The sequence below is a fragment of the Leptonychotes weddellii genome, chromosome 2 (assembly GCF_054177405.1).
Source record: "Leptonychotes weddellii isolate Sample4059 chromosome 2, ASM5417740v2, whole genome shotgun sequence".
Taxonomy (NCBI): domain Eukaryota; kingdom Metazoa; phylum Chordata; class Mammalia; order Carnivora; family Phocidae; genus Leptonychotes; species Leptonychotes weddellii.
In genome coordinates, this window is record NC_138370.1 from 159,743,967 (window position 1) to 159,760,129 (window position 16,163).

General features: G+C 47.8%; 1 long non-coding RNA gene across 2 annotated transcripts; it reads left to right on the forward strand.

Annotated features, from left to right (window-relative positions):
• The first annotated feature begins 3,741 nt into the window (after positions 1-3,741).
• Positions 3,742-14,870, forward strand: LOC145720223 (uncharacterized). Of its 2 annotated transcripts, none has more exons than XR_014143076.1 (3): positions 3,742-3,881; positions 11,552-11,746; positions 14,580-14,870. It is a non-coding gene; the product is annotated as an uncharacterized LOC145720223 (long non-coding RNA). The 2 variants fall into 2 exon arrangements; XR_014143077.1 differs by lacking the exon at positions 3,742-3,881 and adding an exon at positions 8,877-9,040.
• Positions 14,871-16,163: the final 1,293 nt, after the last annotated feature.

Genomic DNA, 16,163 nt, shown 5'->3' on the forward strand with positions numbered 1-16,163 from the left:
GTCTCCCTCCTGCCCTGCTCTGTGTTCCAGGGGGCTGCCCTTGTGGGCTGTGTTTCTGAGGCCCCTTATTATAGACTGAATGCTTGTGTCGCCCTCAAGTGTGTATGTTGGGATTCTAACCTTCAAGGTGATTATATTTGGAGATGGGGCCTTTGGGAAGAGATTAGCTCATGAGGGCAGGGCCCTCATGAATGGGCCTAGTGCCCTCATAAAAGAGACCCCAGAGAGCTCTCTCACCCCTTCCACTACGTGAGGACATAATGAGAAGACAGCCGTCTATGAATCAGGATGTGGGCTCTTACCAAACACCGAATCTGTCCGCGCCTTGATCTTGGACTTCCCAGCCTCCAGAATTGTGAGAAATAAATGTTTGTCGTTTAGGCCACTCGATCTATAGTATTTTGTTACAGTAGCCCAAACGAACTAAGAGGGTCTCTGGCCAGGCATTAGCAGGAGATTGGGGGGGTTGAGTGGAAGGAAGATGGCAGTATCTGGGTAGCTTCTCTAGCAATGACTCTATCTTCTCTGTGGCTCCAGCTTACACCAAACAAGCCCGTCATAGCTCTGGCTTATACCAGGTCACCCTGCTCCAAGCTCCATAACCTGGCCTGGTCTCTTGCCTCTCCAGCCTTGAGGTAGCAGTGACTCCCCCAGGTCGCTCATCCCTGGGTTGCCTCATTGTCCCTGTTTGGTTCTCCCTCCTCTATCACCAGTATAACCAGTTCCCTCTATTGTAGAAATGACATGGTGCCTGTTTTCCTCTTTAGACTCTATGGCTACGTCACCAATTTCCCCATAGGCTGAAGAATCTCATGTTCTATGTATTTGGAGATTGTAGATATATATATGGAGGAAGAGGACGTTATAAAATTTTATGAGATGCTAAAAATGACGCCCACTTGAGTTATTCAAGTCTTACTAATCCAAGACTCTCTCTACCCCAACATCCCCAGGAAATAGCAGGCTTGTTCCAAAAACCCAGTGAGATGATTCTCTAGTCTTTCTTCCCTCAGCTTGAGCTCATACGGACTGACTTGCATGGTTTGCATCCCACTGAGGTTAGGGCATTCGATTCCATTTCAGATTTACTTCCTTCTTGTGGGTAGACGGTTACAGTAATGGCTCCCAATGGAGCCAGGGCTCCCTCCCTACATCCACACCCTGGTGTCATCCCCTCCCACAGTGAGTCGGAGCTTGGCCATGCAACTTACTTTTGCTAATGGGACAGCAAATGTAACATAAGCAGAGACTGGGAAAATGATTGTGCGTTGAGCCTTTTCCTCTCTCTTGCTGCTTTTGGAACCCAGCCACCATGTGACGAAGCTGAGGCTGGTCTCTGGAGATGCATGGCCTGGCTAACAGCCAGTATTGATTGCTAGAAAAATGAGTAAGGCCATCTTAGACTACCAACGCCATTTTGAGCTGCCAAATGACTGCAGCCAGATGCCCCCAGGTGGGATGACCAGAAGAATCACCCAACTGAGCCCAGACCAAACTGCTGACCCCTAGAACCATGAGTATATAAAACAGTGGTTGTTTGTAGCCATTGAGGTTGGGGTGGCATGTTGTGCAGCAAGGACTAACTCACACAATCTCCTTTCTACCTTTGGTTCTTTCCTACCCACATACCAGCACTTTCTTCCTGTTAAGCAACCCTTTTAGAACACTCTGCCCCTCACAGGTACCTCAGCTCACCAAAGGCAAACTCACTCTCCACCAATGGCCATCCGTGTACTACTTCCCCTCAAGAGTTAAGCCCTAACTTCATTGCATGCAAAGTTTTCCTTAAAAAAAAAATTTTTTTTTTTTTTTTTTAAATGTGGTTTTGCTTCCAAATGATGTTCCAAAGCTCTCTGGCTCACCAAGGAGTAATCCATCAGCTGGAAAACGCAGCGACGCTATTTTAGTATGGCACCAAGCCTCTGGCTTCTTGATGTTGCCAGGGCTGCCGATGCTTCTTCATGGAAAACTAAATCAACTGCCTAAGACACAGAGACTTGTCCCAAAGGGATATTTCAGAAAGGAGAGGCCCTCACCTTCTTTCCATTCTGCCTCTTTCTACCGGACCCCTCAGGCCCCCAGCCAGAGATGGATCTTCTTCCTCTGGAGCAATGAACTTCTAACCTGCTTAAGTGGAGGCCCATCTGTTGTCCCTGACCCTTTGGCCTCTCCCCACACTCGTCCTAATTGTTCTCTGATGAAAGCTGAACGTAAGCCTATGTAACACTGCAAAAATGCACGGCTGGCCGACCAAACATTAACAAGAGAGACAGCTATGAGAAAACAATATGCCTGTTTGCTCGACCTCCCTTTCTGCCGGCAGACTAATTCTGGAAACTTTCCCACTCTCCCAGGGAAGAGGTGCTTTGCTAATCCTGCCAAGTGTCAAAATGGATGGCGTTTGAACAGCTTCCTCTGGCTAGGGCTGTTTTTCAGACTATCCCTTGATAGAAACTCTCACGGATTCGGTGCAGACAACATCTCTCCTGGATCTAGTACAGGCGGTAGGGGGAGGGGTTTAGGAGGGGGTCACTGCTTATGAAACTAGTTACCTTTTCTCAAGCACTGCTTTTCCCTGGAAGATGATTAGGTGGGCAGAGGTCACTGAGGAGAAACAGAAGCTCCAGAGGCCACCTCAGGGACTGCCAATGACTCATTGCCACAAGGAAAGGGCCTGGGGCCTGGAGGAAGACCAACAGGTTCAGGGCCCAGGCCAGTGGTCTAAATGTCAGCGGTGACCACCTCTTGGGAAATGCCTTCAGGATCCAAGATTCCTAGGCCTCGCCAGTCTGGGTCAAAGAAGGTTCATGACGTCAGTCTGGACCCAGCACCACTTGCTTCTCTCTGTCTCCCCAAAAGTTCCAGGAGAGCTCTTTTCTGCTCTCATGTCTTTAGGGAACCTTTCCTTGGCCCACTCCCAGCTAAATCATCCTTGGAATCTGCTGATCTACCTCTCCTTCCTTTGTGGCCCCACTGTGTCCTGGACATTCTCTCATGGAAAACTTCTACACCTGATTACACTTACTTGTCTGCAGATTTGTCTCCTTTTAATGGACTCTGGCCTCCTACAGAGGAGGTGACACGCCATATTTACTCCATATCCCCAACTATCAACCCAGTGTGTGCACTCAGTAGGCACTCAGTAAATATCCTCATTTTCCCATTTAACTCAGAGAAGGTAGCCTGCCCAAGGTCACCCAACTGGTGAGTGCCTGAGCCTGGATTTGAACCCAGGCTTGTCCTAATCTAAAGCCTTTGCCATTCCTCTACTCCACATTGTCTCCCCAGTTAGTGACCCCTGCCCACCTCTCTCTCTCTCTCTCTCTTTCTCTCTCACACACACACACATACACACATGCATGCACAGGTACACACGTCACAAGACAGTATGGGTAGAATTACAGACTGTCAGAGGAGGAGATGATCTAAGACATCACGGAAACCCACTCAATTCTTTAACAAGTAAAGAAACTGAGGCCAAAGACACGAAATCATTTGTGTGAGCTGATGTGCTTTGAGCCAACTTTAAAATGTGGTCTGGGGCTATTCCTGTTGATAATCTATTCAACTTATCAGTATATATCAGAGCCTCCTAGCCAGTTTAACTCATAGCTTCATGGAAGAAACGTAGCCAAGTGATACACAGTGCCTGCCTTCTGAGAGACTTGAGCATAGTTGGGAGAGAAATACGAGCATAGCTATAAATCCAGGGTAGGACGTGAGGAATCCAAAGCAGTTCAGGCCCTCAGAGGAGAGAGAACTCACATTGATTGAGCAGTGGCAGGAAAGCCTCTCACAGATGATAAACTGAGACGAGCTTTACAAAGAGGCTGGATGATGGGAAGCCCAGACCAGGGTACCGCACGTGCATCGGCATAGAGGTAGGAAAGCGCATCCTGCGTCTCAGAGGAATGGTTCCACGCAAACGTGCCCACGGTGTGGACTCTGCCTGAAGGCGCAGGATGGAGATGGAGCTGCCGGGCAGGAGCGGGGTGTGCTTTGGGGTCATGAGAGCAGGTGGGAAACAAAAACATCTTCCCCTGGTATCTCAGGAGAGAGTAATGCTCACAAGCCCATCTGGGGAAGGGAGCTAAAGGGACAGAGACCTGGGGATTTACAAAGAGTAAGACAAAAAGAAAAGCTCAGTAATTTGGACCTGATTAGAATAGAGCTCTTCAGGCTGCAAGAAAGAGGGAGAGGGATCCTGCTTTAAGGCACTCATAGGCTTTTCCCTTCTGTTTCCCACTCTCCCTGGTCCACCTGAGATATCCATCTGCCTGTAGGAGGAGGCACGACTGTGAGGGGGTGAGGTGGGGGGGTGCAGGGAATCTGTGTGTGCAGATTCATGTTGATTTCGGAAGGAATTCCAAGAGAGAGAGGCCCAGGTAATGTTTAGTTTGAGTCATTCAAAATAGGATTATGCAGAAAGTTCTAGCCTTTAGGAGCCAGACCATTATCTTGAGAAGGAATTTTCCAAATTCTTCCTCCTCCCTCAGAATAGAGCTCAGAGTCCTTCCATTTGCCAAGTAAGAGACCAAAGCCAGTCCTTCAGGGCTTGCATGAGTCGGAAAGGAAGAAATAGAAGTAAAGGAAAAGCCCACCCTTTTTCTGTACCTGAAAATCTTTTAAAAAGAGGAGGAAGTGGACAGAGTGTGAATAGCTAAGCAATCAGCGAAATTGTCCTGTTGTTCCCATCTCTGGGCCTGCAGAGGGGAGGGTGCTAGAGAGGTATTACACTTAGGACTCTGGGTGGAAGCCCCTTCACAAGCCACCCCGTTAAAACCCAGGGCACAGCCCCAGAAAAGGAGCTCCATATGGTCTGCCCCAGGGGAGGCCTGAAGTTCAGCTTCCCTGGGCGCACCCTCAGTCCCCATGGGGTGCAGATGCTAAGGTGGGAGACAGTGGGCCCACCAAAGGGCCTGCTGTTATGATACAAGGTGACCTCCCAGCCACGTCTAAGGAGTGGACCTCCCAGCTAACAGACTGGAGGACCAATGGAAAGAGCTTAGGGTTGCTGCCCAGCTGAGGCCGGGGCACCAAACTGTCACCAGGAGCATTGCCTGGGCCCGAAGAACAAGACACACGTTCAGTCCCGGAGTCCAGGAGGTCAAGTATGACCCAGGCCAAAAAAAAAAAAAGGACCTCTTCCCGAAGACCAGTGCACAGCACACATCCAAGGGCCTTGGTGGGACCAAAGAACCCAAGACCTCTGGTGCCATGAGAGGAGAAAGCTTCCTCACTCCATAATCCCACGCCTCTAGGGTGGGGGACAGAGGGGGTGACTATCGGAGACACTGAGTGTTTTTCCTAAAGACTGAGCATTATCTGAAGCGTTTAAAATACCAGTTCAAAATTTAACTGGATTGGACATTTAGTTTTTCTTCCCCATCCCACTAACTAGTGGGTGGGGTTCAGAAGAGAGAGACCAGATTAGTTCTAAGCAAAATAATGATACTCTTATTTTCCCTGCACATCCGATATGTGGTGAGTTCTATTTGTGCAACCGGCTCCCCTGAGTTCTTGGGACACCAGCTCCAGGCCTGAACTGGACTCTTCCGGCCTGGGGAGGGGCCCCCCGTGAGCCTGTGCCGGGGGTGGGGGGCATCCTGGCAGAGCTGAAGGCCACCCCGCTCCTGTCCTGCGGAGTGGGAAAGCCTTGTGGAGAGCAGCTGAGCAAGAGGGAAGGTCTCTGCTGCACAAGCTGGGAGCCAGGCTGCGGCGGGCTGGCCCAGGGTGGGGAGAGGAAAGAGTCTCGCAGTAGCAGGAACTGAGGGGGAGAAGAAACTGGAAGGAAAGACCGACGCTAAAAAGAGACATGGGAAGAGAAGTAGGGGCTTGACGCCCAGGAGAGGATCCGGAACCAGGCCAGGGCCTTTGCCACGTGTCCGGAGTGGGGAAGACCGCCCACAGTGGTGCTGGGAAGCCCGAATGCCCCGTGGGGGCCGGGCTGAAAAATAGTGGGGGCCATCTCCAGTCGGGGCGTCTAGGAGCAGAGGAGGGCCCAGAGAAAGAGGGGGACAGAGAGAAGAAGGAGAACAACCCTGGCTCTCACTTACTGGGCGCTCGCCCTGTGCGGAGATTCCGGCGCAGGCCTGGGGAGGCTGTTCCCAAGGCTGTGACGCCCAAGAGGGACGCTCGGGGCCTCCTGGGAGGGCAACAGACCTGCCCCCGCGCGGGGCTTCCTCGGCCTGGCCTGGCCGTCGGTGGCGGTGTGTGTGGAGGGGGACCAGGGACCCACCTTCCAGGGAAGCAGCCGGTCCCTCCTTTGAGCCCCAGGCCCCCGGAGCCGTGGCGGCGGCTTTCCGCGGGGCGCTGCTGCCCCCTCCTGGGGACGCTCCGCAGGCCCCCGTTGCTCCGGGAGCGGCTCCGGGGGGCCCCTGGGGCCTGGGCGGCGGGCGCGTCGGAGCCGATCCCGCTCAGGTGTCCGGTCCTGCGGCTCCGCGCTGGGACTCGTCTGCGGCCGCCTCGAGTCCGCGCGCCGCCCTCCTCCGTCGCTGGGCCGCGTCCCCGCGGCCTCCCAGCTGTTGCGCCGTCTTGGCCGCCCCGCGGTGGAGCGTGGAGATCGAGGGTCTCTCGGTGGGCCCAGACGCGGGTTAAGACCCCCCGCCCTGCCGGTTCCTGCTGGTCCTTAAGCAACCCGGGCCTCAGGTGCTCCCTGGTGAAATAGGGCCACAGTGAGGGACTTGCCAAGGCTTGGCTCCGTCCTGGCACAAGGGCGAGTGCCCAAGAGATAAGAGTCATGATTGTTTTTCTCGGTCTCCAGCCCTCCTCGGTGGGTCCACAGACACTTTTCAGCCTAGCCCCACCGGGCATTCTGGCTTCCCAGCACCACTGTGGGCCATATTCCCCGCTGTGGGTACGTGGCAAAAGCCCTGGCCCAATTCTGGATCCTCTCCTGGACATGGAGCCCCCACTTCTCTTCCCAAATCTCTTTCTGGCATCTTACTTCCAGTTTCTTCTCCGCATTAGGTCCCATTGCTGCATGACTCCCTCCTCTCCTTCACACAGACCTCCCCTGATCCCTTTCTCCTTCAGGTCTCCCCTGAGCTCACTCTGCCTTCTAGCCCCATCGGAACCATGACTTCTGACATCCCTGACCGACATCCCCAATGATTTTCAGTTAATCCCGGGGTCTCCAATGACCTTCTTGCCCCCCACAACCCAATGCCCAATTCCTAGACCGCATTTGATGGCCCTGCAGCATTTTGTGCTACTGAACGTGCTTTCTGCAAATTTTCTGCCCCTTGAATTTCCTGGGACACTCCCTCTGTTTTTCCTATGACCTTGAAGTCAGGCCACACCTCAGTTTCCTTGCTGGCTACTTTTTGTCCACCAGCACCAGCGGCAGGGCTCCTGCTTGGCTTTCTTTTCTTTTCATTCTACGCACTCACCTGAGAGCTGTGATCCCCTCACCACCACCCCTGCACACCGCCTCTTCCCCACCTCCGCCCTCCACCGCCGCGTGGGGCTCCAGCAGCTCACCAGTCTGTCTCCAGCTCAGATCCTTGCCCTGGCTCCCTAAGTCTCCATGCAGGTGAGCCCTGGTTGTCTCCATGTGGATGGGGAGAGATACCACCAACTCTGTGGGTCCAAAACTGTATGCCTTGTTCCACAGAAATCTAGGAGACATTTTTAACTCCTTTCTCTCTCTTACTCACCCCTCCTACCATCCAACTGGTTGTGCATTCTGTTGATGTCATCTTATTCTACCTTACTGCCAAGAATCCTTTTTTCACGGCCATGGGCTCAACAACAATTTAGTGGGTGCTTATTATGTACCAGGTACTGCTCTAAGCTCTAAGCGTTGTGCATGCATGGCCTCATTTAATTCTCTTAACAGTCTGGTGGAAATAAGAAGGGACTGAGGCATTGAGAAGCCATGTGCTCAGGGTTATATAGGCAATAAGTGGCAAAGCCCAAATGGGCCCCAGGTCTTGCTGACAGCAGAGCCCTTGCTTTTTAGCATGTTGTGCAGTATTATTCCAAGATCAGGTCATTCCTTGCATAGACTGTCACATCGTCTCTTTTACTAGTTTTCTTGACTTTAGTCTCCCCCTCCCCACAGTGTAGCTATCAACAAGACAACTTCCCCTCTGTTGCATCCTAAAATGAAAATTTAGTCCTGGGACTCTCCTCAAATCCCTTCAATGGCCTCTGTGGCTCTTAAGCTAAAATTTACGCTCTGGAGCCTCCTCCTACCTTTTTACCCAAGCTATTTTTTTTTTTTTACTTATTTTTCATATTACATATGCAGTTTTCCCTGGATTCCCAAGGCAGAATTAAGTGATTTATCAGTTGGGACTAGCTCCAACTACATGTAACAGAAACCCTAATTAATGGTGACTTAAATGAGATCATTAATTCCTCTCTCTTAAAGAGTTTGGAGTATACAATTCAGAGTTGGCATGGTGGCTCCTTTTTATCGCCTATGATCCAAGATCCTTTTGTCTTTTTGTTCCACCATTCTTAACATTGGCTTCCATCTTTAATGTTTCCTCATGGCTGCAAGATGGCTGCTGTAGCCCTAGCAATTACAACGACAATCCTAACAGCAGGAAAGAGGAAGAGTCAAGGGCCAAAATGTGTGCCTTCCAGCTAGCTTGGCTGCTTTAATAAGCTCTCCCAGAAGTTGCATCCAGTGACTTCTAATATATACCTTTGGTCTTTCAACAGATACATTGGAGAATGTAGTTTTTTAGTTGGGTGCATTGGAAACCCTAATAGTGCAGACATCCAGTTAGGTAAAAAGAAGAGGAAGGGTGGAGATGGGATAGAGAGCTAGTCTCTGCCCAGATTTCCTTCCTCTGCATCCCCCTCGCACTCCTGCGTATGTCTGCCGTTGCCGTCCCCACATCTCCATGTAAATATCTGTCTAATGAGTTGTCTCTCATATCAGTTTGAATATTCCATGCAGAGGATGGCCCCTGGCACTCAGTAGGTGCTCAGTATAAGTTGCTGTTGAATTCCGTCCATATGTAAAGAGATCACAGAATTCTGGATCACAGAGTCAATCCTGAATTCCATCATTGGACATAGTCACGTAAGAGAATGTTCTTATTTTTAGGAGATACATGCTGAAATATTTAAGGGTGAAGGTCATGAAGACAGTAACTTACTTTTAAATTGTTCTGCAATAATAATAATATGTATTATATTTAGAAACAGATATTATATATGTATAGAGAGTGCATTGGTTAATAGGTAAGTAGAGAGTTAGATGAGAAAGAAAATACGGCAAAATTTTAACAATTGGTGAATCCTAGTGAGGACTTAGGGTGTTCATTGTTCTATTGCAACTTTTCTGTAGAATTCTTTTTACCAAAACAAGAAGTTACAAGGATCACAGAACTCTAGAATTTGAGATTTAAAAGGAGGACCTTGCAAATTGTCGAGTCGGTTCTCTCAGAGAGATGACATGTCTTTCCTAAGGCACCGGATCCCCTGGTCTTCTTCAGCCATAATAACAACTCAGCTTCTTATATGTGCCCACAATCCCTTCTCCACAGAGCTTTGTGTGTGCTGTTCCCTCAGCCTGGAATGTTCTACCTTCCCCTTGTTGCCTGATTCCTTCTAATTATTCTTCAGATTTCTGTTCAAGCGCCATTTCTTCAGGGATGCCACACAGGTATCTAAAACTCAGCATGGCCAGCATTGAACTCCTCATCTTCCTTCACGGGGCTTCTTATCCTTTCCCTCTTCTGTTTCCTATTTCAAGAAATGGCAGCACTATCCACCCAGCTGTCCCCACCCCATACTGGGCACATCTTAGACCCCTCCCTCTCCCTCTGCCACCAGATTCTGCTCCTCTGACCTCTGAAATGTCTCAGTATCCATCCACTTCTCTCCCTCTCCACTATGATTCCTCTCATTCAAGTTGCATCTCTGCAACTGAATTCCATCGGATCTGTCTTTGTTCTGTCTTTATTATTTTACCCCACACCTTAAATCCATTCTCCACGCTGAAGCCAGAATTCCTTCCTAAATCATCAAGTTCACCACCCCACTCTCCTGCTGAAAACCAGCCCAACTTGATGAGCTGACGAACTTGGAAACTCTCACAATATAAACACCTAGAAATTTAAGTGTATAACTGGGTTTGCAAGAAAGAAGGACAAATGCCCCTGCGTCAAAAATGAAGAGGACACTGAAAACGAGAGTGGTTAGCACAGGAGGTGATGCCATGCAGCCCTGGGGGTGGCCATTAGACCTTGAATGGGCCCTAATGGTAGGGGGCTGGGTTTTCTCAAGGGATGCAACAGAGTTGAAGTTTGGCCTCCATATTTGGCCAATATCAGCTTTTAGCTCTGGCTTTAGCTTTCACCTTTGGAAATTCAAATATTCAAATACCTGTTTCAGTGGCATCCTAGCATCCTTGAACTTGTGCATCATCAATAATCATGTGATTATATCCACCAATTTATTCACCGATTTCACCAGTTTTTCCACTTACATCTTTTCTCTTCTCCAGGATCCAATCCAGGATGCCATATTGCATTTAGACTTATTCCATTTTTAGCTATATATTCTTTAATCACCTCTTCATGTGACAATTTTTTAAAATCATTTTCCATAGACCAAAGAAAAAGATAATACAGTTTTTCTTTTTTCTTTCTTTTTTAAAGATTTTATTTAATTATTTGACAGAGAGAGAGCGAGAGCAGGAACACAAGCAAGGGGAGTGAGAGAGGGAGAAGCAGGCTTCCCGCTGAGGAGGGAGCCCGATGTGGGCTCGATCCCGGGACCCCGGGATCATGACCTGAGCTGAAGGCAGAAGCTTAATGACTGAGCCACCCAGGCGCCCCAGTTTTTCTTTTTTCTAACATGGTTAATCAAATGTATTTTCTGTTACTGATCATTACGATTTTTTCTTTCAGCTTTATCACTCTTTTTTGGTGAGGCACATAAGTGTTTAAGATTGTTATCAACCTTGGAAAGACCTCTATGAAATTTCTTTCACAAATGAGCTGTAAATACTTAGTGGGTTTATAATCTCAAATATATTGTTGATGAAAGAAAACTTCCATTTTGACTAGCTTTTGTGTAGGAATGAATCCTCCACTTACAATTTTACATTTCTGGTATTGGAAGAATTTTCCATGGACTAGGAAATTGTAGATGGCTCTATACATCTTAACCCTTGTTTCTCTACCATCCACATATTTTTGGTATTGAGCACTGTAGGATTTTTTGCTGGGTGCCAGGCAAGGCAGCATGTGGAGGGTAGGAGTATTTCTGGAAGCCATTCCAGAATCTGAACACCCAGCAATAACTGACTATACATGGAAATGACTGCAAACCATCTAATATATCCCATGAAACCCATGCTAAATGTAGGCCACGTCTTTTTCTTCCTTGTCAAGTCCCCATGGTCATGCCAATGCCACCAACATGAGGAGAAGCTAGAAAAAATTATAGTGAATTAATTTTTTTAATGATATTTTTCTGGATTTTATAGATAATGTTTGTTTTTACTTGTCAACTTTCTAAAATTTGTTGAGATTTCTTTTCTTGTCATCAATGTTTACTTTCAGTCTTAATTTTGTATTTGTAGTTTGCATTGTTTTTTTCCCAAAGAGGAACCAAAATTGCATAAGCTTCAGGCCCCATGAAAACTGGATCTGCCCTTGACTGAGAGAGTTCGCCACTCACAGACATCAGTGAGAAGCTACGGAAAGATACTTTTCAGGAAGAGGGAAATGAAATCCAGAAGGAAGAGGTGGGATTTAAGAAGCAATGAAACAAACAAGTAAGTGTTAATTAAATAATAGTAATAATAATAATAGTAAGAAGAAGCCATTCCTCGCTGCTCTGGTATATGACGTAAACACTGCGATGTGGCTGACAAGAGTCTGTGTGACCTAGTGTTTGTTGGCATCCGACTTTATCAGGCACCACTCCCTCTCACCAACCTACTAGAAAACAGCCCTGAGTCTGTACATCTCACTGGTGCCTCCAGGCATTCTCACATTCTGTTCCTTCTCACTGGAACACTCTTCCCCTTCCTTCTTAAGGAAGAAACACTGCACGCTCTCAGCCTAGATGAGGGGCCCCTCCTGCTAAGACCGTTTCGTCACAGTCCCTTGCCTTGAACTCTTTCCTGGTCTCCATCCCCCACCAGACTGTGGTCTCCCGAGGCAGAGACAGAGCCTGGCTCCTTCCTTGCAATACCCCAGCCCTTAGCACAGAACCTGAAGCAAGTAGGCAGTCTGTTAATATTTGCTAAATACATAGGTAAACTGAGAACGGAAACAAAACCTTTTGCTCTTCAGCTCTTGTCATTTCAACTAGTGCTCATCGGTATTAATGGTGGTCCGCTTCCCTGTCCGAGCCAACTCAGCTGAGTGACAACAGTCCAGTTTCTTGCGGATGACTGTGCCCTTCCTTTTGTCATCTTAGGGCACAGTAAATGCTGTAGACACCATGGTTGGTGCCCCTTCCACACCCCCTCAACTTACCCCGGAAGTGGCCTCTGGAGACTTCCGTGCTGACCTAGGGCTCCATGTCTCTCTCAGCCCGAGGACGTTCTCTGGCTGCAGGAGTGAGCTTGGGAGTGTCAGGGAGTTACCACGCCAGGAGCAAACTCTGACAACCAGCGACAGCTTCCTTACCTGCAGGACAGTCTGAAGCATGTTCCAGACAATCTCTCAGAGGGTCCTGAGCAGGACTGAGCTCCAGATGCCCAGAGTCACTCCACCTCTCCCTCGTGTGCTTCCTGGGTTCACTTCCTGATTAAGCTACTTCCAACCCGTCCTTGTGTCAGGGTCGGCTAGGACACAGCATTGCCCTTTGTCATGGTGCAGTGGTGTAGCTGTAGCAGACTGGGTAGAATTTTGTTGGACCCCACAAGATAGGTCTAGAAGACAGTGGTTTGGAAAAGAAATTCCTGAAATATGCGCATTTCAATAGAATGAATCTTTCTGTTCTGAGCTTCAGGAGGTTTCCAACTTCAAACACTGAAAGAGGAGAGTCTTAAAAGTGGGGCAGTTTATAGCCCCATTCAGAGGGAGATGAGCACTGAAAAACAAAATCTTGGTCAACAGAAGTTTCATTGGAGTGACTCAAGTATGAAAGTAATTCTCCGGCCAGCATGTTGACCAATGTCTTTCATGTAACATGGACGGCTGAGCAGGGGAGACTGTGGGAGACTCAGGCTGGGACCCAGATTCTGGGGAACGCAGGAAACCTGCTCCTGCCGCCTACATAAAGTGTCAGCATTTTAAAACCATCAGGACCACTTCGAGCATCCCTGTCTTCTGAATCATCCTGCAGAGGCAGGGCTACTGGATTTAAGCCTCCAAGAAGGGAGGCTGGAGGGGGCCTCACCATTACCTGATTTGCATCTTGCTCCTCTAGGAAGGAGATTACTGGCCAGCCCCTCCCAAGGCCTTTCCTGGACTTGGGGTCAACTGACCAGGAGCAAACAATCCCCATGGGAGTCACTCCCCTTAGGCAAAGGCACTCAGCCAGGGACTTGGCAGGTTCCCAGGTTGCAAATCTCTCTGCATTTCACAGGAGAGGCTTTAGACTCTAAACGATGGCAGTGCAAGAGGAGAGTCTTCAGAGCTCAACAGTTTGTAGACAGATACGGAGAGATTAGAAAAGAGAATCCATCTCTGAACTTGGTTGTCTGGAGAGAAGGAGGCCGACTCATGAAGATGTTTCCAGAGATGACTGGAGTGCACAGATGGTAAAGCCATCAAGGGGAGATGGTGCCAGAGGTCAGCACAATGGGTGCCCTTGTGCCTTGTTTGGGGACTTTTGTGTTTATATGTTTGTGATCGCTGTCCCCCATGCAACCCCAAGCTGGGGTCTGCTAAGAAAAATAACCTGGCTTATAAGGGCATTCTTCCAGCTTCACTTGAAAGTTTGGAAAACCCTTGGATAGGAAAATAACCTCAGGGAGCCAAGACTTTCTGCACTTGGTGGAGCCCTAGACCCAAAATACACATAAGAACACTTCGCTTTGAAATGCCTGCAGTACTCCTATCTGAGTCATCTGAAAACAAATAAAAAGAGACCTAAACAAACAAACCTAATTGTGCACAGAAACACGGCCAGGTTTCCAACTTGGCTTCCCCTCTGTTTTCATTAGTCAGAAGCCAATGTACGTAGCTTTCATGGTATCCAGAACAAGCAAAATATTAAAAACAAATTACCGAGGTTTCTCCCCTTCCCTCCTCCCTTCCCCGTGCACCAGGCAGGCCAAGTTCCTGACTTCTCTCTTGGATTTCAAACTTCTTTCTTCCAGTCTTGATGGACAGCTGCCTGCTTACCAGGCTGCCCATGGTTGACCAGCAGCCCTGGCTGACACGGGCATTTGTGAACATCAGCAATTACTGGGATACTCAGATGAAATTAAGAAAGGAATGTTGTGGGTCTTGAGATATTATTATTTTTACCAATAGTCAATGCAACTGGTTTGAAAATCAGGCCTGCTAACCCAAATTCACTTAATATAGGTCTACCCATTGCTCTCAGCCAAACCCCTACTACCTACCTTTCTTTTTCCCTCTTTTACTTATTTCACCATTAAGTAGGCATTCCACTGCAATGGATACCTCTTGTCTTATATCTCCAAGGTTGTCAAGCTGGCAGAATTAAGTCTGAAGCTCCTGGTGGGGAGAGCTTGTTTGACGAGAAGAGCAGAGCTGAGTGTTAGAGAGGAATAAGAACGCATATGACATCATCTGAGTACCTGGATCCAGCCATGACTGAAGCCTGACCACCCTGGACTTTTCTGTTATATGAACAACTAAAACTCCTGTTTTACTTAAGCCTCTGTTAGTTGGGTTATTGTATCTTGCAACATAGGTGCGTGCAAACACACCTCTCAAAATGCCACCTGAAATTAAATCTTTGCATCTTCCGAGTAGACGACTACGCATTTCTGGGAATGATCTCTCAAAAGGAAGATTTTTTTTTTTTTTTTTTTTTTTTTGGCGAATGTAGTTTCAATTAAATGTTGCAGGGAAGTTCAGAAGACAATCCAATTTAGCCCCGAATCTTGTGAGAAAAATTGCCTCTGTCCCTCATAATGTAGTAAGAGATGAATGAATTCTCTCACCTAACTCATATTTGACACAAATAACAAAATAATGTAGTAATTACTGAGGAATTTTTTTGCATTCCTTGGCTTGTTTTGATGATCAATTCCGGGCATCCTATTCTGTGAGGCCAGGGGGACATCTAAGTGCCAAGATTAGTCTAGATCCAAAGCATGTAAAAAATAACAATAAATACTTGCCAAACAAAAACCAATGATACACTGACAATATCTAGGGGATAATTGAAACTGTAGGGCCAATATTTTTTTTTCTTGTTCTATATGCCATGAATAGGTGGGAACTTGGCTTCTTGTTCCCTCCTAATAACTAACCAGAAAAAGAACTCAGGTTAACTCCATTTTTCCAATTCTCCAGTTAACAGTGAGTGTCAGGGGGTGCCTGGGTGTCTCAGTCAGTTAAGCACCCGGCTCTTGATATCGTCTCAGGTCATGATCTCAGGGTCGTGAGATTGAGCCCTGGGCTCCTCACTCTCTCCCTCTGCCCCTCCCCAGTCCCGCTTGTGCTCTCCCTCCCATCCACTCTCAAAAAAAAAAAAAAAAAGAGTGCAGTGACTATCAGATCAGGTGGGGGATGACATACACGCAGGGATGGAATAACAGCCTGAGGAACTGGGCTAACTGATTAGAAAAGCGAACACATTTTTAAACCATTAGTTTTGAAATTAATAGCTACCCTTCTCAAAGGAGTTCCATCAGGGCTTGGTTCAAATGTCACTGCCTCCAGGAAGCCTTCCTTCATGCTTCCATTGGAAAGTATCACTCCTTTAGGCCGCCCTTTCACAAAGTTCAAAATGCTTGATATTAGAAGTAGCTGTAAGAAGATGGAGATCATTTTTACTCAAGAGTCTTTGGGGAAGAACGCCAGAATAAATAATTCAATAAGTCCTCTGGGAGGAAGTAAGGGACAAGATCTAGAAGTACATAATCAAGTAGAACAAGACGGTCCCTACCTTGACTTCTATACTGAGTGGGTCTAATTTTTGAAAATAGAAGAAGAAATAATTTGATGTGGGGATGCTGAGAGAGCTGTGTTGCTTTACATGACAAAGAGGAAAGAGAGGCACTTGTTCTAGAGAACCTGGGAAGAGAAAGGGAGCTG